Here is a 26,383-nt window from a genome sequence, read left to right as displayed (position 1 = left end):
AGAATGTACACTTGGCAGAAAACAAAGTTAACTCTCCTAGCAGCAGCCTTTAGGAAATATCACAGAATAAATGCTTCACAGAAAATAAAAATAATCTCCCTGGCAATAATCAATGAGAATCGGTTGGGGAAATTCTCTTCAATGTTTCAGATATAGTTTAGAAGAATAGCAATTGTGATCATATGCCTTAGGCAATTGTGATTTTGTGCCTCAGAGAAGGTCACCTTGCCCCTCTAACTTTTACCCAAATCTATAACGCCAAGGCTTGTGCCCCCTGCTTGCTGTCATGGAGATCCCCTGCTCACAGACTTTTCCTTTAAAAATCCTATTCACTCAGAGCTCAGGGTCCCACTTCTCTACTGTTGCATCAGACTTGGGTTCGATTGCCCTCACAATAAAGCTCTCTTCTTATTGCATCGAGTCATCTCCTGGTGGTTTCTGAGGGTCCTGTGATCCTGGCATTACAGTGCCATAGCAGCTGTCACTTATTCTCAGTTATTTGACTAGTCAACTATATCCTATTGCAAAAGAAGTTTCCCTGATTGGGCTAATAATCTCTGAATATAAATGAAAGTAAATTTGACAGACAAATCATATTGACTTGACTTTGGCAGTATCTTCCCTATTAGGTCCTATTACTTATACCCAGCCACAAGTTTTTGACTTATGGTAGCAAACATGGGTTCCCTCTTGTGAAACAAGGCTTAAGTCCAATGGGAGAACAAGTTGGTTTCAACCATATTAATATCATTACTGCACTAGTGGGCCACCTTACCTGGCACACTGGCATAATATGGAAGATTCACAATTAAAGAGAACTGTTGGTGACAATTCTTCTCCATGTTGTAGTTTGAATATGAAATGCCTCTTTATAGGCTCTTGTGTTTGAATGCATGGTCACTAGCCTGTAGAGCTGTTTGGGAAGGTTATAGAACATTTTTTCTTTTGGTTATAGAACTTTTAATTAATTTGTTTTTAAATTAAGAGTATGTCTGTGTCTCTGTATTGGTATATGTTTGTGCATATATGCATGCACATGTGTGAACTTACACATTGGTGTGGCATGTGTGTGTGTGTGTTTGTGTGTGTGTGTGTGTGTGTGTGTGTGTGTGCATCTGTGTGTCTATAGAGATGAAAGGCACTGGATATCCTTGGAGCTGGAGTACTGGGTAGTTGTGAGGCATCTTATGTGGTTACAGGGAATGAAATTAAGGTCCTCTGCAAGAACAGTATACACGTTTAGCCGTTAAGCCATTTCCCCAGCCCCAGTTATGGAACTTTTAAGAGGTAAGGTGTGTTTCTTTAAGTGTTTACCTGCCATTCTATATTTCTCTGTTGAAAATTCTCTGCTTAGCTCTGTACCCCATTTAAATTGGAGTATTTGGTTTGTTTGTTTCTAATTCCTTGAGTTCTTTATATATTCTGGATATTAGTCCTCTGTTGTATGTAGGGTTGGTGAAGATCTTTTCCCAGGCTGTTGTTTGGTTCTGGTGACTCTGTCCTTTGCTTTATAGAAGCTTTTCAGTTTCATGAAGTCCCATTTACTGATTGTTGTTCTTAGACCCTGGGCTGTTGGTGTTCTGTTAAGGAAGTTGTATCATGTGCCAATGAGGTCAAGGCTCTTCCCCACTTTTTCTTCTAACAGATTTAGTGTGTCTGGTTTTATGTTGAGGTCTTTGATCCACTTGGCTTTATTTTTGTGCAGGGTGATAAGTATGTATCTATTTGCATTTTTGTGCATGTAGACATCCAGTTAGACAAGCACCATTTGTTGAAGATGATATCTTTTTTTCCATTGTATGGTTTTGGCTTTTTTTGTCAAATATGAAGTATCCAGAGGTGTGTGGATTTATTTCTGGATCTTTGATTCAAGTTCATTGATCCTGAACAGAACACCAACAGCATAGGCTCTGAGAGCAACAATCAATAAATGGGACCTCCTGAAACTGAAAAGCTTCTGCAAAGCAAAGGACACCATCATCAAAACAAAGCGACTGCCTACAGATTGGGAAAGAATCTTCACCAACCCTTTATCTGACAGAGGACTCATATGCAGTATGTATAAAGAACTAAAGAAGCTGAAAAGCAGCAAACCAAGTAATCCACTTAAAAAATTCGGAACAGAGCTAAACAGAGAACTCTCTATAGAGGAATATCGAATGGCAGAGAAACACTTAAAGAAATACTCAACCTCCTTAGCCATTAGGGAAATGCAAATCAAAAGAACCCTGAGATTTCACCTTACACCCATCAGAATGGCCAAGATGAAAACTCAAGTGACAACACATGCTGGAGAGGTTGTGGAGAAAGGGGAACCCTCCTCCACTGCTGGTGGGAATGTAAACCGATACAACCACTCTGGAAATCAATCTGGCGCTTTCTCAGACAACTAGGAATAGTGCTTCCTCAAGATCCAGCCATACCACTCCTAGGCATATATCCAAAAGAGGCTCAAGTACACAATAAAGATCATTTGCTCAACCATGTTTGTAGCAGCTTTATTTGTAATAGCCAGAAGCTGGAAACAGCCGAGATGCCCCTCAACTGAAGAATGTATGCAGAAACTGTGGTACATCTATACAATGGAGTATTACTCAGAAATGAAAAATAAGGAAATCATGAAATTCGCAGGTACATGGTGAGACCTGGAAAGGATCATCCTGAGTGCATTTTCTTAGAACCAAAAAGACTCACACGGTATATACTCACTCATATAGACATACAACATAGGATAAACCCACCATATCATCCTGAGTGAGTTGTCCCAGAAGCAAAAAGATACACAAGGTATACACTCACTCATATAAACATAAAACATAGGACAAACCCACCATGGATTGCTGCAGCCATGAATCATCTGAAGGAATGGGCGGGCATGGGAGCGTTAGCAGGCCTTCTGGTGTTGGTCTCCTTGGTTTGCCTGTAGTGTATATGCAAGATTAGTGTCTCACAACAGCGTAATGCAGCCATGATCATTCAGGCCTTTACAGCCATTGAAGAAGGACAGTCTCCCCAAGCATGGTTGGCTACCATAAAAAGCTAAAATGTTACGCTCAGGATGCGAGGCTAAGCACTACACTCAGGGTCAGCCGCTTTGGACCCAGAGAAGAGCATGTCTGATTGCATGTGGGTTGATGCCCCAGGTCCCGCCTCTATGAAAAAGGTATTGGACAGGTCTGATGCTCTTTGAGTGGATGACACCTAAATGAACATCGGTACAAAGTCCCAATTTATTTCTAATATCAGAGATCAGACCTCTACTCTTGCCTGATGCGTCTAAAACAAAAAGGGGGAACTGTAGAGAGCTGTGTAATGCCGCGCCTTAAAGATGGAGCTGGTTTCTGCCTTCCACCTTCCCGATGGTGAGTGCTCTCTGTCACAAACAACTCCACATTTGGCTAAGGCTGAGGATCTGGCTTGCTTCCTTGTATGTGGACCTATCTGCCTTGCCCAGGAGGCATGCTGGGGTTGGCTACCCAGAGGCTATTTAAGCTGTGGGCTGGCTTTCCCCAGGGTCAGATGATTGTTCAAGGTTCCTGAATAAACTGCATTGAAAAAAAAAAGAAAAGAAACTAAGCAAGAGAGAGAACCCTGACTAAAACACTCAATTCCCATCCTGAAAGGCAAAGAGGATGGACATCAGAAGAAGAAGAAAACAGGAAACAACCTAGGAACCTGCTACAGAGGGTCTCTGAAAGCCAGAAGAAGAAAACAGGAAACAATCTAGAAACCTGCCACAGAGGCCCTCTGAAAGCCTCTGCCCTGCGGACTATCAAAGCAGATGCTGAGCCTGATGGCCAACTGTTGGGCAGAATGAATTGATCTTATTTAAGAAGTGGGAAATAGTAAGAGCTGGAGAGGACAGGAACTCCACAAAGAGAGCAACAGAACAAGAAAATTTGAACACAGGGAACTTCCCAGAGACTCATACTCCAACCAAGGACTGTTCATGGAGATAACCTAGAACCCGTGCACAGATGTAGCACATGATAGTTCAGTGTCCAATTGGGTTACATAGTAATGGGAAGAGGGACTGCCTCTGACACAATCTGATTGGCCTGATCTTTGATCACCTCCCCCTGAGGGGGGAGCAGCCTTACCAGGCCACAGAAGTTGATGATGCAGCCACTTCTGATGAGAACTGATAGATTAAGATCAGAAAGAAGGAGAGGAGTACCTCCACAGCATGCGTGAAGAAGGGGGAGGGAAGGTGGTATTGGGAAGGGAGGAGGGAGGGGTTTATGGGGGGATACAAAGTGAATAAAGTGTAATTAATAAAATTTAAATAAAAAAATAAAAAATATTCTGCTTCCTCTTTCAAAATGATCTCATAGCTGTAGGTGTGGTATTCCACATCTCTGCATTTACTATATTTTTTTTAACACGCAATCACTATAGACTCATTAATTCAGAATTATGTGACAATTCAAAAGACAGACACCATACATTAATCAAATCAAAACATTAGAATTTTCTTTTTGGTTTGTTTTTTTATTATTTGTATTAATTACAGTATATTCACTTTGTATCCCCCCGTAGCTCCCTCCTCTCCTCCCAATCCCACTCTCTCCCTTTTCCACCCATGCCCCTCTCCAAGTCCACTGACAGGAGAGGACTTCCTCTCCATCCTTCTGATCCTAGTCTATCAGGTCTTATCAGGAGTGGCTGCATTGTCTTCCTCTGTGTCCTGGTAAGGCTGTTTCCCACTCAGAGGTAGATAATCAAAGAGCAGGACAATCAGTTCATGTCAGAGGCAGTCCCTTTTTTCCTTACTATGGAACCCACTTGGACACTGAACTGCCATAGGCTACATCTGTGCAGGAGTTCTAGGTTATCTCCATGAATGGTCCTTGGTTGGAGTATCAGTCTCAGAAAAGACCCCTGTGCCCAGATTTTTTTTATTCTGTTGCTCTCCTTGTGGAGCACCTGTCCTCTCCAGGTCTTACTATCTCCCCCTTCCTTCATAAGATTCCCTGCTCTCTGCCCAAATTTTGGCTATAAGTCTCAGCATCTGTCTTGATACCCTGCAAGGTAGAGTCTTTCAGAGGTCCTCTGTGGTAGGCTCTTGTCCTGTTCCCTGTTTTCTCTCTCTTCTGATGTCCATCCTCTTTGCTTTTCTGAATGGGGATTGGGCGTCTTATGCAGCGTCCTCCTTCTTGATTAGTCCTTAGGTGTACAGGTTTTAGTATGTTTATCCTATATTGTATATCTAATATCCACGTATGAGTGGGTATATACTTTGTGTCTTTCTGCTTCTGGGATACCTCACTCAGGATGATCTTTTCTAGTTCTCATGATTTGCCTGCAAATTTCATTATTTCCTTGTTTTTTTATTACTGAGTAATATTCCATTGTGTAGATATACCACAATTTCTGTATCCATTTTTCAACTGAGGGGCATCTGGGTTGTTTCCAGCTTCTGGCTATTACAAATAAAGCTGCTACAAATATGTTTCCAGCTGTACTATAGAACAACAATACTAAAATCTACATGGTATTGGTTTGTTTTTTAAGTGATTTTGAGACAGAATTCTACTCTGCCTCTGCATCTCAAAGTGGTTTGAAATTCAAACTTACAGCAATCCTCCTTCTTCTATTCCCCAAGACTTGATAATATAGACGCAAGCCAACAGTCCTAATTTTTCTATAATTTCTTTATGTTTGGGAAGTTTTAGTGATGCCCTACTAGTTCTTCATAAAGTATGGTGCTATGGAACATCAGCAATGCAGAAGGTAGACACATACCAGTATTATTTGTGTCCAAATTTATCTAACATATATTCTGATGTTTGGCTCACAACAATAGATTAAAGTTTATGTGATGATGAAATATCTTTTTTTCCTAGACAGGGTTTCTCTGTGTATCCCTGGCTGTACTGGACTTTATCTGTAAACCAGGCGGGACTCACACAGATCTGCCTGTCTCTACCCTCTAAGGGCTGGGATTAAAAGCATGTGTCACCATGCTGGGCCTGAATAATTTTTTTACTAATAATTATTCTCAGGCTAATAATAAGCCCTTCTTTAAATGAAAAGTATTTACTTAGTAGATTATTCATCTAGTGGACATATGTATAGGAGTTATTTCAAGGCAGAAAAGGGTGAACTTCTCTTCCTTAATTAAGGATGTACTTACTTAATTAATTAATTCCTTAATTAAGGGTGTACTTAATTAAAGGGTGTACTTCTTCTTTTCCTTAATTAAGGAAGGCCTAAGCCTGAACCCCATTTTTAATTTTGATTATTTGGTTTGTTGGTATTTAATTTCTTGAATTATTTTTATATTTTGGATATTAGTCCTCAGTCAGATATAGGGTTGTTGAAGATATTTTTCCATTCTGTTGTCTGCCATTTTGTCCTATTAACAGTGTCCTTTGCTTTACAGAAGTTTTACGGTTTAATGATATCCTATTTATTGTTGATCTTAGTGCCTGAGCTGTTGGTGTTCTGTTCAGAAAGTCCTCTCCAGTACCAATGAGTTTCAAGGCTATTCCCAACTTTCTCTTCTATTAGATTTAGTGTATCTGGTTTTATGTTGAGGTCTTTGATCCGCTTGGACTTCAGTTTTATTCAGGGTGATAAGTATAGATCTATTTGCATCCTTTTACATGCAGACATCCAGTTGTTGAAGATGATTTATTTTTTTTTCCATTGTATGGTTTTGGCTTCTTGGTAAAAAATCAGAATTTTATGTAAGAACTGGGAAATAGTAAGAGCTGGAAAGGACAGGGTCTCCACAAGGAGAGCAACAGAACCAGAAAATTTGAACACAGGGAACTTCCCAGAGACTCATACTACAACCAAGGACTATTCATAGAGATAACCCAGAACCCCTGCACAGATGTAGCCCAGGGCAGTTCAGAGTCCAATTGGGTTACATAGTAATGTGAAGAGGGACTGCCTCTGACATAATCTGATTGGCCTGCTCTTTGATCACCTCCCCCTGGGGGGGAGCAGCCTTACCAGGCCATAGTAGAGGACAGTGCAGCCACTTTTGATGTGAACTGATAGACTAAGATCAGAAAGGAGAGGAGAACCTTCCCTATCACTGGACTTGGGGAGTGGCATGCATTCAGAGGGAGAAGGGAGGGTGGGATTGGGATGGGAGGAGGGAGGAGCTTATGGGGGGATGCTGAATGAATAAAGTGTAATTGATGAAAAATTAAAAAAAATACATATATATATAATCAGTTGTTCATAGCTGTGTGGATTTATTTCTGGGTCTTCCATTCGATCCCATTGATCAACCTGTCTGTATGCCAATACTCTGAAGTATTTATTACTATTGCTCTGTCGTACAGCTTGAAGTCAGGGGTTGAGATACCTTCAGAAGGTCTTTTTGTGTACAGAATTGTTTTAGCTATCCTTTTTTGTGTTTTTTTTTTCCATATGAATATGAGGATTACTCTTTCATGGTCTGTAAAGGATCGTTAGAATTTTAGGGGAAATTGCATTGAATCTGTAGATTGCTTTTGGTAAGATGAGAATTCTCAACAGAGGAATAACTAATGACGGAGAAGCACTTAAAGAAATGTTCAACATCTATAGCCATCAGCAAAATGCAAATCATAGCAACACTGAGATTCCACTTTACAGCCTTCACAATGACTAAGATCAAAAACTTAAGTGACAACACATGCTGCGAGGATGTGGATAAAGCAGAACACTCCTTCATTTCTGGTGGATGTGTAAACTTGTACAACCATTTTGAAAATAATTCTAGAGGTTTTTCAGAAAATTGGGAATATATCTACCTTAAGACCCAGCTTTACCACTCCTGCTCATACACCCAAAAGATCCTACACTATACCAGCAGGACACTTCCTCAACCTATATTCATAGCAGCTTTATTTGTAATAGCCAGAAGCTGGAAACAACCTACATGTCTCTCAATGAAGAATGGATAAAGAATACGTGGCACATTTACACAATGGAACACTACTCAGCTATTAAAAACAAAGACATCATGCAATTTGCAGGCAAGTGGATGGAACTGGAAAAAGATCATCCCAGGTGAAGTAACCCAAACCCAGAAAGACACACATGTTATGTACTCACTATGTTACAATCCACAGACCCAAAGAAGCCAAGGAGAGACCAAGGTAGGATGCTTGAATCTCACTCAGAAGTGGAAATAAAATACACATCAGAAGTAACTAGAGGGAGGGAAGTAGGTGGGAGAAGGGTAGGTAAGGTAACAGAGGTGGGGATCAGGTTTGAGGAGAGCAGTAGGGGGTGACAGACTGGAAGAGAGTACAGAAATCATTAGTGGGGTACATCTGTGGGCCAGGAGGTATTCCTGGAGCCTATGGGGGTGATCCTAGCTGAGACTCTTAGCAGGAGGTGTTAAGGAACCTAAAGTCATCACTTCTTGTGGACAGTGACACTTCCAGTGAAGGAAGGGGGACATCAACCCATAAAACCTTCAACCCAAAATTTGTCTTGCTTACAAGAAGTCTAGGAATAAAGATGGAGCAGAGATTGAGGAAATGGCAAACCAAAGATTGACCCAACTTGAGACTTACCCCATGAGAGAGAGCCAGCCCCTGCCACTATTAATGATACTCTTCTATGCTCTCAGACAGGAGCTTAGGATAACTGTCTTCCAAGAGGCTTCATCCAGCTGATGATGCAAACAGATTAAAAGACCCACAGCCAAACAATAGGCTGAGCTTGGGGAGTTTTGTGGAAGAGTGAGATATAAAATATAGAGAGCCAGAGGTGTCAAGGACACCACAAAAAGACCTACAGAGTCACCTAACATGGGCCCATAGGGGCTCACAGAGACTGAACCAACAGCCAAGGAGCAAGAGTGGGCTGAACCTAGACTCTCTACACACACGTAGCAGATGTACAGCTTGGTCAACATATGGGTCTCCTAACAATTGGAGTAGTGGCTGTCTCTGATTCTTTTGTCTGCCTCTGGATCCCTTTTTCCCCAGGTGGGCTTCCTTGACAAGCCTCAGTGAGAGAGGATGCTTTTAGTACCACTGCGACATGTGGTGCCAAGGTGGGTTGGTACCCCTTGGGGGACTCCCCTTCTCTGAGAAGGAGACAGGAAATGGGGGAGGCAGGTATCTGAGTGTGAGACTGGGAGGATGGAAGAGAGAAAGAAGGAAAGGAAGGAAGAAAGGAAGGAAGGAAGGAAGGAAGGAAGGAAGGAAGGAAGGAAGGAAGGAAAATATTTTAGGGCTTGGAAAGACAGTTAAGTAGTTAAATAACACTTGTTGTTCTTGCAGGGGACTTGAGTTCAGTCCCTAGTACCTACTTTGGTGGTTCACAACTATGTATAACTCTAGCTCCAGATGATCCATCACCCTCTTTTGGCCTCTGCAGGCAATGCACTTATGTGCACAAACCCACACACATATACTCATAATTCTAAACAAAATAATAAAATCTTTTAACATTTAAAAGTGAAATAATGTTTAATTTATATTTACACATTTTTTCTGTTTTAGAAAAGACTAAGAAAATTAAGTCATCATCAAAATAGAAAATATTTGAAATTTTTAAATTAAGAAATTATATATTATAGCCCAACTACAGTTTGTCCTCCCTCCCTTACCCCTATCTTCTCCCCCAGAGTCCCTCCTCCCCTCAAAAAAGAGAAGGCTCCCAGGGACTTAAAGAAAATACAGCATAAGGAACAATAAGATCAGCACATACCATCACATCAAGGCTAGACTAGGCAACCCAGTAGGTCAGGAACATACCCCGCTCCCACTGTTAGGATTTCTGCAAAAACAACAAGATACTCAGTCATAACATATACATAGATGACTTTAGTTAGACCCCTACAGGGTCCCTAATCTCTCTGCAAGTTCCCATGAGTCCTGATCAGTTGAATCTGTGGGCAGTATTCTCCAGGTGTGTTACTGAACCCTCTGTTTCCTCTGATCCTTCCTCTCCCTCCCCCAGGACTCCTCAAGATCCACCTAATGTTTGGCTGTGGGACTCTGCATGTGCTCCATCAGTTGCTGGATGAAGTGTCTCTGGTGACAATTCACACAGGGCCTGAACCAGCCATCTTCTGTAACCAAGCAAGGCCTCAAGTGAAGGGATTAGGACAACAACCTAGCCACAAAACCTTCAACCTACAGTTTGTTCTGCCTACAGAGAGTACTTGGGACTGGAGCCTAGCAGAACTGTCGTCAAAGAAATTTATTGTTTTAATGTTTAAAAATTTATTGCATGCATGATGTGCACATGAGCACATGTAACAACATGTGGATGGGGTCAGAGAACAAGTCCTTAGGGTGGGTGCACTTTTCTACCTTTATGTGGGTTCTGGGGACCAAATTTACGTTGCCATGCTTGTGTGACAAGTGCCTTGCCACTGAGCCATCTGATCAGCCTAAATTTTACTCTTATCCACTTTCTGTACTACCAAACCCTTGTTGAAAAACATCTATGCTGGAAAAAATAATGCTGACATCACAGGTAAGTTATGATCCTATGCTCTTAGGTATATACATACTAGGTGTTCTCTACAACAGTCAGAGTTTTTGATTCTATGACTTTTAGTCATTCTTTAAATTTCAAAGCAAATTTAAAACTAGAGAGAAACACATTTATATAATTCTGTGGGTGAAGATTATTAAAATATGAGATGATTGTTTTTCTGGGTAGCAAGTCACAACTCCTGAGCAGTACAAATAAATGTCATAAAGCCCAAAGCAAAGAGCCAGGTAATCCATCCACAACCACAGTCAGGAAGGAATCTTGTGCAAGTCACATGGAAAGACAAAAGAACTCTCACACACTGCTCATTAGAACATAAAATGGTGTGAATATGACCATTTTGCATGTGCTATGCCAAGACTATAACTTCATGTTAATTTATCATGCATATACATGTTACTATGATGGTATTTTGCACACAACAAATCACAACATTAATTTAAGTAAGGTTGATAATATAGATGAGCCTGATCTAATCCCTTAAACGCCCTTAACAACAAAACACAATTTTTCTAAGGGATATTGTGCCTTAGCTTTAATGTTAGCTTTAGCTATGTCTCCACTTGCTCTTCCTGTTTTCCTGCTCCACAGGGTTTTTGTTGTTGTTGCTGTTGTTTTGTTTCATTTTGTTTTTCTTTTTACTCTGCCAGTCTTTACTATCAAGAAAGTCAGTAACTTGTAGTAAATTTTTTAACATACTTATCCCATTTATTGTGGTATGTGGTGGTTTAGACCATGACAAAAAAAATTACTTTGAAAAACACTCTGGATTTCCTATTAAAAGTAAGTACACACCTGTCATATGACCTAGACATTACTCTTCCTACAAATAGGAAAACATCAGGTCAATCATACAAAGACTTGTATACAAATGTTTTAGCACATTTGTTTGTATTAACTAAGACTGGTTTACACTCAAATGCCTTTTATCAATACATAAATAGATAATCAAATATTCACAAAATAAGACAGTATTCAACAATATAAATAAGTGAGCTATCATCATGTTATCATCATATAGCCATACATCAACATGGAAGACTTTCAGAATAAACTAGCTGGGTTTAAAACTCTAGACAACTCAAGAAAACATCTTTCAGTAAAATGATACATCTGATTTATACAAAGTTCTAGAAAAAGAAAACATACATATAGTGACAAAAAAACATTTCAGTGGATGTCTGGGCAATGAAAGAAAGGTCTCAGAGAAAGAGTAAAAAGAAAACTATGAGAAAGAGCGACACACAGAGAGAGGAGAGAGAAGATGGCTCTAGAGCAATGGTTTTCAACCTTACTAATGTTGCGACAACCCTTTAATACAGTCGCTCACATTTTGGTGACCTCCAACCATAAAATTATTTTTGTTGCCACTTCATAACAAATTTTGCAAATATCTGATATGCAACCCCCAAAGCGGTCATAACCCATAGGTTGTGAACTGCTGCTCTAGAGCTAGTGGCTATGTTCATTACCTGGACTGAGAAAATGGCTTCTTGGCTCTATATGTATCCCATGGGATAACCTGACGTTTCAATACATGTATACTTTCTGTAAAACTTTTCTTCTCTTTTTCTTTCTTGCTCTCTTTTTCTTTTTCTTTTTGTGTTGGCATTCAGAGCCAATATGTATCCAAGTTGTTTGATGCAAAGTTTATCTCTATATGGATGTTTTTTTAAAAATAAGAAATACTTAATTTAGACTCAAGTGGCCTGGAAGACACTGTAGGTTTGTGACTTTGGTTAAATTATTTCCACTGCTTAAACATCAGTCTTCTTATATGTAACACAATATGAGAAATAGCCACTTTCCTGATTTTGAGTGGAGGAATATTTACCATGTAAAAGAGACAAAGAGCATGCAAATGACACAAAACACTGTGTACTCCCACAAAGGATTCAGAATATTATTTGGGGGAAACTAGACATATTCATACAGGAAAGTCATTCCAGGGTTTTAATGAGATCATCTGTGTAAAGCACTTGCACAGGACCTAGTTCATGGGAAGCACATGCTGAGTATGTAGTGGGTTGTGTACTGCTATTATTTTACTACAGCTAAATGTTTTACAGATATTGGTACTTGTTTTCACAGTGATCATTTTAGACCTCTCTTTCTTTTTTATTTTTTAATAATTTTAATAATAATAATAGTTTATTAACTGTATCTCAGCTGTATCCTGCTCTTTCAGTCCCTCCCAATCCCACCATCCCTCCCTCATCTCCTCCCTCCTCCAAGTCCACTGATTGGGGAGGACCTCCTCACTTTTCATTTGACCCTGGTTTATCAGGCATTATTCAGGACTGGCTGCAATGTACTCCTCTATGGTCTAGCAGTGGCTGCTCCTCCCTCAGGGGGTGGGAGTGGGGAGAGGTCAAAGTGCCCAACATTGAGTTCATGTCAGAAATACTCCCTGTTCCCCTTACTAGGGTACCCACTTGGATACTGAGTTACCATGGGCTAGACCCAAGCAGAGGTTCTAAGTTATAACCATACATGGTCCATTGTTGGAGAAACAGTTATATAGAAGACATCTGTGCCCAGATATATTTGGTCCTTGTGGAGCTCCTGTCCTCTCCAGGTCATATTAACTCCCCCTTCTTTCTTATGATTCCCTGCACTCTGCAGAAAGTTTGGTTATGAGTCTTAGTATCTGCTTTGATACACTACTAGGTAGAGTGTTTCAGAGGCCCTCTGTGGTGGGCTCCTGTAATGTTACTTGTTTTCTCCTACTTCCAATGTCCATCCCATTTGTCTTTCTATGTGAAAATTGATCATCTTATCCCAGGTCCTCTTTCTTTTTTATCTTCTTTAGGTGTATAGATTTCCATATGTTCATCTTATCTTATAGGCCTATATAACTGAATATATACCATGTGTGTCTTTCTGCTATTGGGATACCTCACCCAGGATGATCATTTCTAGGTCCCACCATTTGCCTGCAAATTTTCATGATTTCCTTGTTTTTAATTGCTGAGTAATATTCCATTGTGTAAAAGTACCACAATTTTTGTATCCATTCCTCAGTTGATGGACATCTGGGTTGTTTCCAGATTCTGGCTATTATAAATAAAGCTGCTACAAACATGGTTGAGCAAGTGTCCTTGTGTACTTGAGCATCTTTTGGATATATGCCTAGGAGTGGTATAAGTGGATCTTGAGGAAGCATTATTCTTAATTGTCTGAAAAAGTGTCAAATTGACTTCCAAAGTAGTTGTACAAGTTTACATTCCCACCAGCTATGCAGGAGGGCTCCACTTTCTCCACATCTTCTTTAGGATGTGTTGTCACGTGAGTTCTTGATCTTAGCCATTCTGATATGTGTCAGGTGAAATCTCAGGGTCGTTTTGATTTGTGTCTCTCTGATGGCTAAGGATGTTGACCATCTCTTTAAGTGTTTCTCTGCCATTCTGTATTCCTCTACTGAGAATTCTCTGATTAGTTCTGTACCCCAATTTTTAATTGGATTGTTTGATTTGTTGCTTTTTAACTTCTTCAGTTCTTTATATATTTTGGATATAAGCCCTCTGTCAGATAGAGGGTTGGTGAAGATCCTTTCCCAGTCTATAGGCTGTCATTTTGTTCTGACAACAGTATCTTTTTCTTTACAGAAGCTTTTCAGTTTCATGAGGTCCCATTTATTGATTATTGCTCTTAGAGCCTGTGCTGTGTTGGTGTTCTCTTTAGGAAGTTATCACCTGTGCCAATGCTCTTCCCCACTTTTTCTTCTAACCGATTTAGAGTATTTGGTTTTATGTTGAGGTCTTTGATCCACTTGGACTTTAGTTTTGTGGAGGGTGATAAATACGAATCTATTGTCATTTTTCTGCATTCAGACATCTAGTTGGACTAGCACCATTTGTTGAAGATGCTGTATTTTTTCCATTGAATGATTTTAGCTTCTTTGTAAAAAATCATGTAACTGTGGGGTGTATGGGTTTATTTCTGTGTCTTCTATTCAGTTTCATTGATCCACCATTTTGTTTCTATGCCAATACCATTTGGTTTTTATTGCTATTGCTCTGTAGTACAGCTTGAGATTAGGTATGGAGATGCTTCCAGATGATCTGTTGTACAGGCTAGTTTTGGAAATTCTGCTTTTTTTTGTTTTTGTTGTTGTTGTTGTTTTTTATGAAGTTGAGAATTTTTCTCTCAAGGTCTGTAAAGAATTGTGTTGGTATTTTAATGGGAATTGCATTAAATCTGTAGATTGTTTTAGGCAGAATAGCCATTTTCACTATGTTAATCTTACCGATCCATGAGCATGGGAGATCTTTCCATTTTCTGATATCTTTTTCAATTTCTTTCTTCAGAGACTTGAAGTTTTTCTCAAACAGAGCTTTCACTTGTTTGGTTAGATTCACACCAAGGTACTTTATGTTATTAGTGGCTATTGTGAAGGGTGTTGTTTCCCTAATTTCTTTCTCAGCTTATTTGTCTTTTGTATATAGGAGGGATTTTGATTTTTTTGAGTCAATTTTGTATATAGCCACTTTGCTGAAGGTGTTTATCAGTTGAAGGAGTTCTCTGGTTGAATTTTTGGGGTCGCTCATGTATACTATCTCTGAATAGTGAAACTTTTGACTTCTTCTGTTCCAATTTGTATTCTCTTGATCTCCCTTACTTGTCTTATTGCTCTAGCTTGGACTTCAAGTACTATGTTGAAGAGATATGGAGAGAGTGAGAAGCTTTGTCTTGTCCCTGATTTCAGTGGGATTGGTTTGAGTTTCTCTCCATTGAGTTTGATATTGGCTATAGGCTTGCTGTATATTGCCTTTACTATGTCTAGGTATGTGCCTTGTATCCCTCATCTTTCCAAGACTTTAAACATGAATGGGTGTTGGATTTTGTCAAATGTTTTTCAGCATCTAAGGAGATGATCATATGGCTTTTCTCCTTCAGTTTGTTTATATGGGGGATTACATTGATAGATTTCCATATATTGAACCATCTTTTCATGCCTGGAATGAAGCCCACTTGGTCATCATGGATGGTATCTTTTATGTATTCTTGGATTTAGTTTGCAAGTATTTTACTGAGTATTTTTGCATTAGTGTTCATATGAAAGATAGGGCTGAAGTTCTCCTTTTTTGGGTCTTTGTGTGGTTTACGTATCAAGGTGACTGTTGCTTCATAGAATGAGTTTGGTAATGTTCCTTCTGTTTCTATTTTGTGGAATAGTTTGAGGAGGACTGGTGTTAGTACTTCTTTTTAGGTCTGGTAGAATTCTTCACTGAAACTATCTGGCCCAGGGCTTTTTTTTTTTTTTTTGGAGGGGAGACTGTTGAAGACTGCTTCAATTTCCTTGGGGGATATAGGGCTATTCAGTCTTTTTGCCTGGTCTTGACTTAATTTTGGTAAATGGACTCTATCTAGGAAATTGCCCATTTCTTTTATATTTTCAAAAATGATTGTTTGGATTTCCTCAGTGTCTGTAGTTTATGTCCCCCTTTTCATTTCTGATTTTCCTGATTGGGATAGATTCTCTATGCCTTTCAGTTAGTTTGGCTAAGGGTTTGTCTATCTTGTTGATTTTCTCAAAGAACCAGCTCTTGGTTTCATTGATTCTTTAAAGTGATTCTAATTGATTAATTTCAGCCCTGAGTTTGATTATTTCCAGCCGTCGTCTTCTCTTGGGTGTATCTGCATTTTTTTTCCCTAGGGTTTTCAATTTGGTCCTTAAGTTGCTTGTATGAGATGTTACAAAATTCTTTTTGAAGGCATTTAGTGCTATGAATTTTCCTCTGAGCACTGCTATCATTGTGTCCCATAAATTTTGGTATGTTGTATCTTCATTTTCATTGAATTCTAGGAAGTCTTTAATTTCTTTCTTCATTTCTTCCTTAACTCAGCTCTCATTGAGCTTCACATTGTTCCATGTGTATAGAGGCTTTTTGTTATTTCCATTGTTGTTGAGGCCCAGCTTTAGTCCATGGTGGTCAGATAGAATACAGGGGATTATTTCAGTCTTCTTGTATCTGTTGAGGCTTGTTTTGTGACCAACTGTATGGTCTATTTTGGAGAAAGTTCCATGAGTTGCTGAAAAGAATGTATACTCTTTTTAGTTTGGGTGAAAAGTTCTGTAGACCTCTTTTAGGTCCATTTGAATTAGGACCTTTGTAAGTTCCTTTATTTCCCTATTTGGTTTCTGTCTAGTTGATCTTTCCCTTGGTGAGCATGAGGTGTTGAAGTCTCCCATTATTAAGGTATTGGGATCAATGTGTGATTTAAATTTTAATAATGTTTCTTATATGAATGTAGGCACTCTTTTTTTGGTTATAGATGTTCAGAATTGTGATGTCCTCCTGGTGGATTTTTCCTTTGATGAGAATGTAGTGCCCCTCCTCATCTTTTTTGATTAATTTTGGTTGAAAGTCTATTTTATTAGATATTAGAATAGCTACTCCAGCTTGTTTTCTGGATCTACTTGCTTGAAAAACATTTTTCCTGCTCTTTACTCTGATGTAGTGTTTATCTTTGTTGCATAGGTGTGTTTCCTGAATACAACAGAATGTTGGATCTTGTTTCTGCAACCATTCTGTTAGTCTGTGTCTTTTTATTGGAGAGTTGAGTCCATTGATGTTGATAGATACTAGTGACCAATGAACGTTACTTTCTCTTGATGTGAGGTTGGTGGTGTTGCTGTGTTTCATTGCTTGCGTACTTTAGATTATTTGTTGTATAGTTATCTATGTCCTAAGTTTCCTTGGATGTACTTGTTTTCATTGGGTTGAAATTTTCCTTTTAGTATCTTCTGTAGGGCTGGGTTACTGTGTAGATATTGTATAAATTTGGTTTTGTCATGGAATATTTTGAATTCTCCGTCTATGTTGATTTAAAATTTTGCTGGGTATATTAGTCTGGATTGGCATCTGTGGTCCCTTAAGGTCTGCATGACTTCTGCCCAGGCCCTTCTGGCTTTCATAGTAGTTGAGAAAGCTCGTGTGATTCTGATAGGTCTACCTTCATATGTTACTTGGCCTTTTTCCCTTGCTGCTTTTAATATTTTTTCTGTGTTATATAGGTTCAGTGTTTTGATTATGATGTCACATGAAGACTTTCTTTTCTGGTCTGTAGGCCTCTTGTATTCTTATGGACAGCTCTTTCTTTAAGTTGGGAAAATTTTCTTCTATGATTTTCTTGAAAATATTTTCTGGACCTTGGAGCCTGATGTCTTCTTTTTCATCTACTCCTATTATTCTTAGATTTTTGTCTTTTCATGGTGTCTTTGATTTCTTGGATGTTTTGTGTTTGGAACTTCTCTGATTTTATTTTTTATTTGAGAGATGTATCAATTTCTGCAAGTATATCTTCAGCACCTGAGATTCTCTCTTCCATCTCTTGTATTCTGTTGGTGATATTTACCTTTGTAGTTCCTGATCTTTTCTCTTGTTCTCCAGCTCCAGGTTTTTCTCATTTTGTGTTTTCTCTATTGATTCTAAATCTGTTTTCATGCCTTACACCATTTCCTTCATCTCTTTGATGAAGTCCTATTTTTTCAATGATAGCTTCTGGTTTTTTTTGTTCGTTTCCTGTCTATATGTCGTTAATTGTGCCTCTACTTGTTTGGCTGTATTTGCCTGTATTTCTTTGAGAGCTTTGTTCATTTCTTCTTTATTTGCCTCCAATTGTGTAGTTATTTCTTTGAGAGCTTTGATCATTTCTTCTTTGTTTGACTCAATTTGTATGGCCATTTCTCTGAGAAATTTATCCATTTCTTCTTTGTTTGCCTCAATTTGTGTTGCCATTTCTCTGAGAGATTTTTTCATTTCCTCTTTATGAGCCTCTAATAGAAAAACATAGTTTTAATGTCGTTTTCTTGTGTATCTAGTGAATTTAAGTGTCCATTGATTTGGGGGGTTGCTAGTGAAGGCATGATATCTTGATTTTTTTGTTGGGTGTGTTCTTATGTCGGCTTCTGTCCATCTGCTTATCTGCGACCCTCACTGTTTGTTCCTGGAGTCTGTATTTCAGGCTAGGACCACCTTTTTCTAGGTTCTGGACTGTTTTTCAGGGAGATGAGAGAGGTTCACTGGTTTGGGAGTGTGCTTTGTGGTTTCAGCTTAACCTAAGTGAGGAATGTGACGCTGGCACTATTCACAGGTGCTTGTAGCTGTAACAGTGTGCATGCGTGAAATCCCTGTCCATTGCAGTGGCCTACAGGCCACTGGTAGGAAGCTATGTCTGGGATCCAGGAATTGTTTGCCTGGAAATCACTTGTAGCCCTGCAAAGCAGAGGCTTCAGTGTTGGGATCATTGTCCTAGGAATCTCTATGATGCCCACACTATGTGTGTGGGTGGTAGGGATCTGTTGTCTGGTGGCTTACGTTGTGGATCCCTGGATCCGGAGCTCTGCAAATTCTCCCTTGAAGGCACACTCACTCCCTTGTCAGACCAGGTGGAAAGCACAGGGGTTCCCCTTGCTCTCTACTCTCTGATTTGGTCCTGGTGATACAAATGCAGGTGTAGCCTAAGAGTCAGTTCAGTGGTGCTGTAGCAGCAGGTCTTGGTGTCCAACTGCAGTGTGTGCTGTGCTGGGCTCAGCCCATGCTGGGGCCTGGGCAGTGTGGTCTATGGCAGACTCTGCAGGCCCCTTCTGTATCCTTCACTTCCACCAGGAAATTACTTTGGTAGTTGGTCCCGGGGAATTGGTGGGCTGGGGGTCAGTGGGGGGAGTGGGGACTGAATCTCCTCTGTCCCAGATCCTGAGGCCAAGGCCCAGGCACGGTGGTGTGTGATGGAATCCGCAGGTGGCCTCTCTATCCTTCCCCTCCGCCAGGGAAGGCTTTTGGCAGCTGGTCTTGGGGGAGTACCTGAAAGGGTTGATTTGAGTGTCCTCAGTCCCAGATCCCAGGCCAGGGTATCTGTGCCCAAAGTTGCTTGGCAATAGAGCTTATGGCTGCTGCTCTGGGTGGAGTAGCAGATACGGTTGAGTGTCCACATTCTTAGATCCAGAACTGGGGTTTCTCTGCCAAGAGCCACCAGTGCTAGAAATTATTGTGGCTGGTACTAGGGGAGTGCCAGGAAGGGTTGAGTCACCTCAATCCCAGGTCCTGAGCCTGGGTTTCTTTGCCAGGGGCAGCTGGCTGCGCTGTATCCCAGGCGCTGTGGCCCATGGTGGAATCCTGGAATCCGCAGGCCACCTCTCTGTTCTTCCCTTCCGCCAGGGCAAGCTTATGTTGGCAGTCTCAGTGGAGTTGGGTATTCTTAGTTCCAGATCCTGAGCCAGGGTTTCTCTGTCAGGGGCTTCCGGTGCTAGAGCTTGGTGTTAGACCTTATTGTGGCTGATCCCGGGAGAGTGTCAGGAAGGATTGTGTGACCTCAATCCCAGATCCCTAGCCGGGGTTGGATTGCTAGGAGCAGCCAGCTGCGTTGGAGTCCAGGCACTGTGGTCTGTGGCAGGACCCGTAGTGCACCTCTCCATCCTTTTGCTCTGCCAGGGCAGGCTTATGGCAGTGGTCTCAGGGGAGTGCCTGAAAGGGTTGGGTATTCTCAGACCCAGATCCTGAGCTGGGGTTTCTTTGGTAGGAGCCACAGCTGTCGCTGGGGCTGGGGCACTGGTGGTGTGGTTTGTGGCAGATTCTGCTGGCCACCTCTTCTGCCTCCTCCAAAGAGGGAATAGGGAGTTGGATACGGAGAAGTGCTTAGGGATCAAGTCTCAATGGAGTCTGCCAGTGACCCGATTCTAGATGGACTCTGTTCATGGTTAGTCTATTTCTCCCTGGAAGCCTACATAACTCTGTTCTGGGGTAAATAGCCCCTTCACTCACCAATTCTGGCATTTCAGGTCCTTTCCCCCCCAGATTAGGTGCACGATAGTAGCTGCCATCTTGGTAGTTTGGCAGACCTCTCTTTCTTTGTAGGCAAAATGCAATTTACAACAGCTTTGTCTGAGAGCTAGAAAATTAACGTCAAAGGCAGAATTTACCCCCAATTCTGTACTTTCTCTTTCCAATATGCCACGTCGTGGGGCCAATATTCACCTGGCCTTGACCGGGCAAAGTGGACACAGACTCTCATCTCTAGCCAAGATGTTTTCTCCAGTTAACATTGCTTTCAAAGAAAAAAAAAAGTTTTCTCCAATGGAGTCTTACTGGGCTTATAAATCACATTTAAAGTAGGTATCATACCCAGCTCACACATGTGCGCATGCACACGTGTGCACACACTCATAAAAATCCATGAAAACACAAATTCGGAAAATATAATATGCATGCAAATGATTAGTAATATAAAAATGTCCAAACTAAGAAATATGCGACAAAAAATACAAAAATGTCTTAGGGATTGTTTTGTGTTGATTCTGCCCTTAGAAATATTTCCCAGAAAGTTTAGTCTACCATTCCATCACAAGAAGTCATAGTGATCAAAATTCATCAGAACTTCAGCCTTGGACTTCCTGGCCTCCGAAAGTGTGAGAAATGAGTATCGGCTGTGTATGATACAAACATCCTGAATATCAATGCAACGATCTCATCAAACATGATCCTCGTTCTTATATAGGATGACCAAACAATAAAAAGATGTCATTCCACCTCCCCTCAAGTTAACATACAGACCATATCTGAGTTAATGTAGTTAAACTTTCCAATTTTCTGCTTTGCAAGAGGTGCAAAGAGATATGAACTCAGTAGTTACTTTGGGGCAGCAAAAGACACATGACTGAGCCTAGTCAGCCATGCAATTACAAGAGCAAACAATAAATGCCCTACATTGAATTATGTGTGCAGCACATAAATATAACGGGGTCAAGGTAAAGAACATTTTTATAAGTTTAATAGAAATAGAAAATAGTTTTAAAAATATTTTATTTTTCCATTATTATTATTATATGTTTTACAATTCATTCATTTCATATCCTGATTGTAGCCCTCCCTCAATTCCTGCTAGTCCCCCACTCTCCCTTTTTCTTCTCCTCAATCCCCTTTCCCTGATTCACTGAAAGGGGAAGTTCTCCCTTGCCATCTGCCCCCAGCTTATCATAACTCATCAGGACTGCCTGGCTCCTCTTCCTTTGTGGCCTGGCAAAGCTGCACCACCAGGGAGAAGTGATCAAAGAGCAGGCAATTGAGTTCATGACAGAGGCAGCCGCTGCACCTCTTACTCAGGTTCCCACATGGAGACTGAGCTTTCTATTGGATATCTGATCAGGGTGTCTAGGTCCTCTTATGCATGTTCTTTGGTTGGTAGGACACCCTGACTCCAGATTTCTAAGTTTTGTTGGTCTCCTTGTGGAGCTCCTGTCCCCTCCAGGTCCTTCTATACTCCTCTTCTTCCATAAGACTCCCTACACTCTGCACAAAGTTTGTCTGTGAGTCTCAGCATCTGCTTTGATCACCTGTTGGATGGAGCTTTTCAGAGGACCTTCTATAGTAGGCTCCCATCCTGTTCCTTCTCTTCCACTGTGTCTTTCTTGTTTGTCATTCTGAATGAGATTTAAGGATCCTCCCTAGGGTCTTTCTTGTTCTTTAGCTTCTTTAAGTCTGTAGATTTTAGTATGGTTATCCTATTCTATAAGGCTAATATCTACTTATAAGTGAGTATATACCATGCATGTCTTTCTGGATCTGGGCTACCTCACACAGGATGATCTTTTCTAGTTCCATCCATTTGCCTGCAAATTGCATGATTTCCCTGTTGTTGTTTTCTTTTTTTAAATTTCTCATTTTATTTTATTTTTTTAATTTTCATGGTATATTCTTTTTTATTTTATTAATTACACTTTATTCATTTTCTATTCCCCTATAAGAAACTCAATCATCACCTCCCAATCCCACCCTCCCTCCCCTTTCTGCATGCATGCCACTCCCCAAGTCCACTAATAGGGGAGGTTCTCCTCTCCTTTCTGATCTTAGTCTATCAGTTCTCATCAAAAGTGGCTGCATTGTCCTCTACTGTGGCCTGGTAAGGCTGCTCCCCCCCAGGGGGAGGTGATCAAAGAGCAGCCCAATCAGATTATGTCAGAGAAAGTCCCTCTTCCCATTCCTATGCAACCCACTTGGACACTGAACTGCCATGAACTACATCTGTGCAGGGTTTCTAGGTTATCTCCATGAATAGTCCTTGGTTGGAGTATGAGTCTCTGGGAAGTTCCCTGTGTTCAAATTTTCTGGTTCTGTTGCTCTCCTTGTGGAGACCTTGTCCTCTCCAGCTCTTACTATTTCCCAGTTCTTACATAAAATTCCATTCACTCTGCCCAACAGTTGCCCAACAGGCTCAGCATCTGCTTTGATAGTCTGTAGGGCAGAGGCTTTCAGAGGCCCTCTGTGGTAGGTTCCTAGTTTGTTTCCTGTTTTCTTCTTCTTCTGATGTCCATCTTCTTTGCCTTTCAGGATGGGGATTGACCGTTTTAGGTAGGGTCCTCTCTCTTGCTTAGTTTCTTTAGATGTACAGATTTCAGTGGGTTTGTCCTATGTTGTATGTCTATATGAGTGAGTATATACCGTGTGTGTCTCTTTGCTTCTGGGACAACTCACTCAGGATGATCCTTTCCAGGTCTCACCATTTACCTGCAAATTTCATGATTTCCTTATTTTTCATTGCTGAGTAATACTTCATTGTATAGATGTACCACAGTTTCTGCATCCATTCTTCAGTTGAGGGGGATCTGGGCTGTTTCCATCTTCTAGCTATTACAAATAAAGCTGCTACAAAGAGCAGCATGGTTGAGCAAATGTCCTTTTTGTGTACTTGAGCCTCTTTTGGATATATGCTCAGGAGTGGTATGGCTGGATCTTGGGGAAGCACTATTCCTAGTTGTGTGAGAAAGCGCCAGGTTGATTTCCAGAGTGGTTGTATAAGTTTACATTCCCACCAGCAGTGGAGGAGGGTTCCCCTTTCTCCACAACCTCTCCAGTATGTGCTGTCACTCGAGTTTTTCATCTTGGCCATTCTGATGGGTGTAAGGTGAAATCTCAGGGTTGATTTGATTTGCATTTCCCTAATGGCTAATGAGGTTGAGCATTTCTTTAAGTGCTTCTCTGCCATTCGATATTCCTCTATTGAGAATTCTCTGTTTAGCTCTGTTCCCCATTTTTTAAGTGGATTACTTGGTTTTCTGCCTTTCAGCTTCTTTAGTTCTTTATATATAGTGGATATGAGTCCTTTATCAGATAAAGGGTTGGGGAAGATTCTTTCCCAATCTGTAGGCAGTTTCTTTGTTTTGATGACCGTGTCCTTTCCTTTTCTGAAGCTTTTCAGTTTCATGAGGTCCCATTTATTGATTGTTGCTCTTAGAGCCTGTGCTGTTGGTGTTCTGTTCAGGAAGTTTTCTCCTGTACCAATGAGTTCTAGGGTATTCCCCACTTTTTTTCTAGCTGATTTAATGTGTCAGGTTTTATGTTGAGGTCTTTGATCCACTTGGACTTTAGTTTTGTGCAGGGTGATAAGTATGGATCTATTTTCTTTTTTCTGCATGTAGATATCCAGTTGGACCAGCACCATTTGTTGAAGATGCTATCTTTTTTCCATTGTATGGTTTTGGCGTCTTTGTCCAAGATCAGGTGTCCATAAGTGTGTGGGTTTATTTCTGGGTCCTCTGTTCGGTTCCATTGATCCACCATTCTGTTTCTATGCCAGTACCATGCAGTTTTTAAAACTGTTGCTCTATAGTACAACTTAAGATCAGTCTTTTATTGTAGAGGATTGTTTTAGCAATTCTGGGTTTCTTGTTATTCCATATGAAGTTGAGAATTTTTCTTTCCAGGTCTGTAAAAAATTGTGTTGGTAATTTGATGGGAATTGCATTGAATCTGTAGATTGCTTTTGGTAAGATGGCCATTTTTACTATGTTAATCCTGCCAAGCCATGAGCATGGGAGATCTTTCCATCTTCTCATATCTTCTTCTAATTCTTTCTTCAGAGACTTGAAATTTTTTTCATAAAAGTCTTTGACTTCCTTGGTTAGGGTTACTCCGAGGTACCTTATGTCATTTGTGGCTATTGTGAAGGGTGTTCTTTCCCTAATTTCTTTCTCAGCCCTTTTGTCTTTTGTATACAGGAAGGCTACTGATTTTTTTTTGAGTTAATTTTGTATCCAGCCACTTTGCTGAAGGTGTTTTTCAGCTGTAGGAGTTCCCTGGTAGAGTTTTTGGGGTCAATCACGTATACTATCACATCATCTGCAAATAGTGATAATTTGACTTTTTCCTTTCCAATTTGTATCCCCTTGATCTCCTTCAACTGTCTTATTGCTCTAGCAAGGACTTCCAGAAATATGTTGAAGAGATATGGAGAGAGTGGGCAGCCTTGTCTTGTCCCTGATTTTAGTGGGATTGCTAGTTTCTCTCCGTTCAGTTTGATGTTGGCTATATGTTTGATGTATATCGCCTTTGCTATATTTAGATATGTGCCTTGTATCCCTGATCTCTAATACTTTAAACATGGATGGATGTTGGATATTGTCAAATGCTTTTTCAGCATCTAGGGACATTATCATGTGTTTTTTTTCTTTCAGTTTGTTAATATGGTGAATCACATTGATGGATTTCCATATATTGAACCACCCCTGCATACCTGGGATGAAGCCTACTTGGTCATAGTGGATGATATCTTTGATGTGTTCTTGTATTCTGTTTGCAAGTATTTTATTAAGTATTTTTGCATCACTGTTCATAAGGGAGATTGGCCGGAAATTCTCTTTCTTTGTTGAGTCTTTGTGAGGTTTAGGTACCAAGGTGACTGTGGCTTCATAGAATGAGTTTGGTAATGTTCCTTCTGTTTCTATTTTGTGAAATAGTTTGAAGAGAATTGGTGTTAGCTCTTCTTTGAAGGTCTGGTAGAATTCTAGCTGAAACCATCTGGTCCTGGGCTTTTTTTGGATGGGAGACTTTTGATGACTGCTTCTATTTCTTTGGGGGATATAGGACTATTTAGTTGATTTACCTGATCCTGATTCAGCTTTGGTAAGTCAAATCGATCAAGAAAATTGTCCATTTCGCTTAGATTTTCAAATTTTGTGGCATATAGACTTTTGAAGTAAGTCCTAATGATTGTTTGGATTTCCTCAGTGTCTGTATTTATGACCCCCTTTTCATTTCTGATTTTGTTGATTTGGGTGGTGTCTCTCTGCCTTTCATTTAGCTTGGCTAAGGGTTTGTCGATCTTTTTTATTTTCTCAAAGAACCAGCTCTTGGTTTCATTGATTCTTTCAATTGTTTTGTTTGTTTCTAATTGATTGATTTCAGCCCTGAGTTTGATTATTTCCAGCCGTCTGCTCCTTCTTGGTGTGTCTGCTTCTTCTTTTTCTAGGGTTTTTAAGTGAGCCATTAAGTTGCTTGAAAGCGCTGTCTCAAATTTCTTCTGGAAGGCACTTAGTGCTATGAACTTTCCTCTTAGCACTGCTTTCATTGTGTCCCACAAGTTTGGGTATGTTGTGTCTTCATTTTCATTGAGTTCTAGGAAGATTTTAATTTCTTTCTTTATTTCTTCCCTGACCCAGCTGTCTTTTAGTAGCAAGTTGTTCAGTTTCCACGTATGTGTAGGCTTTTTGCTATTTCTGTTGTTACTGAGGTCCAGCTTTATTCCATGGTGATCAGACAGGATACAAGGGATTATTTCAATCTTCTTGTATCTGTTGAGGCTTGCTTTGTGACCAACTATGTGGTCTATTTTGGAGAAGGTTCCATGAGGTGCTGAGAAGAAGGTAAATTCTTTTGTGTTTGGGTGTAAGGTTCTGTAAATGTCTGTTAGGTCCATTTGATTCATGCCTTCTGTTAGAGATATTGTTTCTTTGTTTAATTTCTGTTTTGTTGACCTGTCCTTTGTTGAGAGTGGGGTGTTGAAGTCTCCCACTATTAGCGTGTGGGGATCTATGTGTGGTTTAAGTTTTATCAATGTTTCTTTCACAAATGTGTGTGCCCTTGTATTTGGGGCATAGATGTTCAGGATTTTCATGTCTTCTTGGTGGAATTTTCCCTTGATG

This window comes from Meriones unguiculatus, chromosome X (genome assembly GCF_030254825.1).
Source record: "Meriones unguiculatus strain TT.TT164.6M chromosome X, Bangor_MerUng_6.1, whole genome shotgun sequence".
Taxonomy (NCBI): domain Eukaryota; kingdom Metazoa; phylum Chordata; class Mammalia; order Rodentia; family Muridae; genus Meriones; species Meriones unguiculatus.
Note: the sequence above shows the minus strand (reverse complement) of the source record.